We start from the raw sequence: 3344 nt of genomic DNA on the forward strand, positions 1-3344 counted from the left end.
AAAAATCATAGAAAATTATGTAGCTATAAATCATCTCATAAAGGGTAAATTTAAGGTTAAATTATTTCTAAATATAGAAAGGTGGTTAAATTTTTTTTTTTTTTTAAACTGACTAAAAATAAAAGAGTGTCATACAATTTGGGACAGAGGAGTAATTCTATGGGACTAGATTATTTTTGTTTGCAATCAAGGCTCTGATTTTATTGTTGCGGCATATAGATAGAAGAAATTGCATGGTTTGTCCTTCAAATGGGATGGTCTTTAATTTTTGTTTTTAGCAATCGAACTTATGTCGAGTGGGCATAAATTTTTTAAAGACACAGGACATAACTTGTGTGATATTACAATGCGAAAAAGTAAACTTATATCCCGCAAAAAAATTGTTTGATATCAGTGGCAAGCAATAAAGACCAGTACAAAATAGGGCTATAAGTGCAAATGACCCTAGAGTAGAATATACTATGGAACCTCATCGTGTATACAACTGAATTAGCGGATCTATAACTATGGCAAACAAGTCTTAAGCTCACGCAACTTTGTTCTTATGTAAAAATAACTACTATGTATATCCTACTATTGTGTTAACATCTTCGTAAGTCGATTGGTAAATTCGATTTTTATAAATAATAATTTAGAATTGGTTTATAAAATTAAAGTTTCCATATCAATTCTTAAGCATTTGACCATTAAAATTAATTCTTTTTTTGCGCGGAATGTCCTTCAAAAAGACAGGTTTTAATTTTTTTTCCCTTCGCTAAAAGCCGTTTGATTCCGAGTTCAAACTCCCGCTCAATCAAAAATTTAAAAAAAATTGCATGACATAAGTTGGTATTCGCAAGGCATTCCCAATAGGCATAAGTTGGGTTTCAAACTCTGCCTTAAGGCATAAGTTGGGTTTCAAACTCTGCCTTAAGGCAAAAAAATAAAAATAAAAAGTTACTTTACTGGAATTTTGCAAACTTCTGTTTTAACGCCTAATTTGCCCTAAGGAAGAGGTTTGTCTTAAGGCCTAGTTATGGGTAAAAGTTTGCCTTAAGGCAAACCTCTGACTTGCAAATCCCAAATTATACCTTGCGATTTTTAATTTTTTTTTTTTGACCGAGCCTGGATTCGAATCCACGACCTCAGGGTATTAAACGAAGGGAAAAAATTAAAGACCACCCCCACTGAAGGACATTCCTGCAAATTGCCCAAATTATTAATTTACGATTTAAACTTTTACAAAAATACATTTGAGCAGTCTCATTTTATTGCCATGGCCCATAGACGAATAGGCTTATTAAGCTGATCCATATGTAGCCCATTACACATTGATGTTTCAATAAAAAATGGGCAATTCGCAGCAAATGTCCTTATTTTGGAGTGGTCTTTAATTTTTATCCTTTGCTAGAATTCTTTGGTTTTGGGTTCGAATCTCTGCTCAGTCAAAAATTTAAAAAAAAAATTACAAGGTAGAGTTTGGATTCGTAAGGTAGAGATTTTCCTGCATTAAGGTAGAGTTAGAGTTTTGCCTTCAGGCATGCAAAAATTCTGCCTGCCTTCAGGCATGCCAAAACACTGCCTGCATGCAGAATTTTGCCTGCATTCAGATAGAGTTTCAAACTCTACCTTAAGGTAAAGTTTTGCCTTTACGCATGGCAAAACTCTTCCTTAAGGCAGAGTTTTGCCTTATACTTAAAGACAAACGAACTTTGCCCCGAATAGGCCTAACTTTACTACAAAATTCTGCCTTGCGAAATTATTATTTTTTTTTTACTGAGTCGGGGTTCGAACCCTAAACATCATGGTATTAGGCGAAAGGGACAAAAATTAAAGACCACCAATTTGACGGGCAAAAATTAAAGACAAGTGCATTTGAAGGGCACTCAGCACAAAAAATTGATAAAAAAAAGTTAATTGTTATGAAATTATGGATGTCCATTCCTTTTTCTTCCACCATGTTAATGGTTCTTCCTTTTTCTTCCACCATGTTAATGGCTCTCCCATTATCTTCCACCATGTTAATGGCTCTCCCATTATCTTCCACCATTTCATATATTAAATGCATATGTATCACTATAAATAGAGGCATAAGTTTTCATATGGAATGCACTTGTAATACATCTTGGAAGAACAATAAAATCTCTCCTCTTTGTCACTCTATTTCTATGGTTTTCATCTTTTAATATTGTGACTCTTTTAGCTTCATTTTATAACACGTTATCAGCACGAGACTCTGCCATTTTTGTCAAATATTTTGAAAAGATCTGGAGAGTGGAAAACTCTAATTATCCTCATTCTGAACCATTGGTCTTCACGGTAAGTAGTATCAATTTGTTGTGTTCATGAAGTTTATAGGTACCTTTTATTATACATAGTAGCCATAGGAGCGGTATGCCTTTGGTATTACTGTTCCCTTTCAATATTAGCAAATTAAGTAAGAACGACATGAGTTCAATGATTTGGCTGGATCTAAGCAAAGTGTTCCAGAATCCTCAAAGATTTAGCACTTTCATTATTTTTGATCGACTCTAATTATTTGGTTAAACTGAGCTAATGAAAGTCTACAGTGACAAATCAGTTTGAATTGGCACCATGAGTTTTACATAAAAGGTTGGTATCTTCTTTTATAAATCGTTAAGTTTTTTTTTAATTGTCTTTTGCTTATTGATGTTACGATTTTGTTGGGTCGTCTGATCCGAGAAATCTAAATGGTTCGTTTGATCCGGGAACGTGATTAATTCTCGACTATTTGTGCCTCAAATGTGTTCTCGAAGAACAATATTGTTAAGAGGGATTATGATGTTAATCTCATATCCCTTAATGGCTAAATGAGAGCTTGCAAGAAATACATGGTCATCAGAAGTGACAATATTTTCTATGCCTCGTTGTGTCTAAACTTATTTATGTCTATAACCACCAGAAGTGGTAATAGTTTTAATGGGTTTATTGTTGGGACTAAATATGTATGCCTAAATTTGTTCCTGAAGTAGCAATATCTTAAAAGAGGTTATAAGCTATCACGATTTGATATGCTTAAGACACGTTCAGATAATTATGTTTTATTCCTGAAGAATGAAAACTTTTGATAAATGTTGCAAATATAGATCCATTTTCTGAAGTGAATGTGATAGTTTGTAGTAAGGCTTTTAATTCTACTCCCGAAGTAGTAGAATTATGAAATTTAATCCCGAGTTAATAAATAATCTGAAAATTTACTTCTGAAGTAGTAAAACTTTGAAATTTACTCCTGAAGTAGCAAGACTTTAAAATTTACTCTCGAAGTAGTAAACCTTTAAACTTTACTCCCGAAGTAGTAAAACTTTAAACTTCACTCCTGAAGCAGAAAGAACTGGTAAAATATC

Source organism: Lycium ferocissimum, chromosome 8, assembly GCF_029784015.1.
Source record: "Lycium ferocissimum isolate CSIRO_LF1 chromosome 8, AGI_CSIRO_Lferr_CH_V1, whole genome shotgun sequence".
Lineage (NCBI taxonomy): Eukaryota > Viridiplantae > Streptophyta > Magnoliopsida > Solanales > Solanaceae > Lycium > Lycium ferocissimum.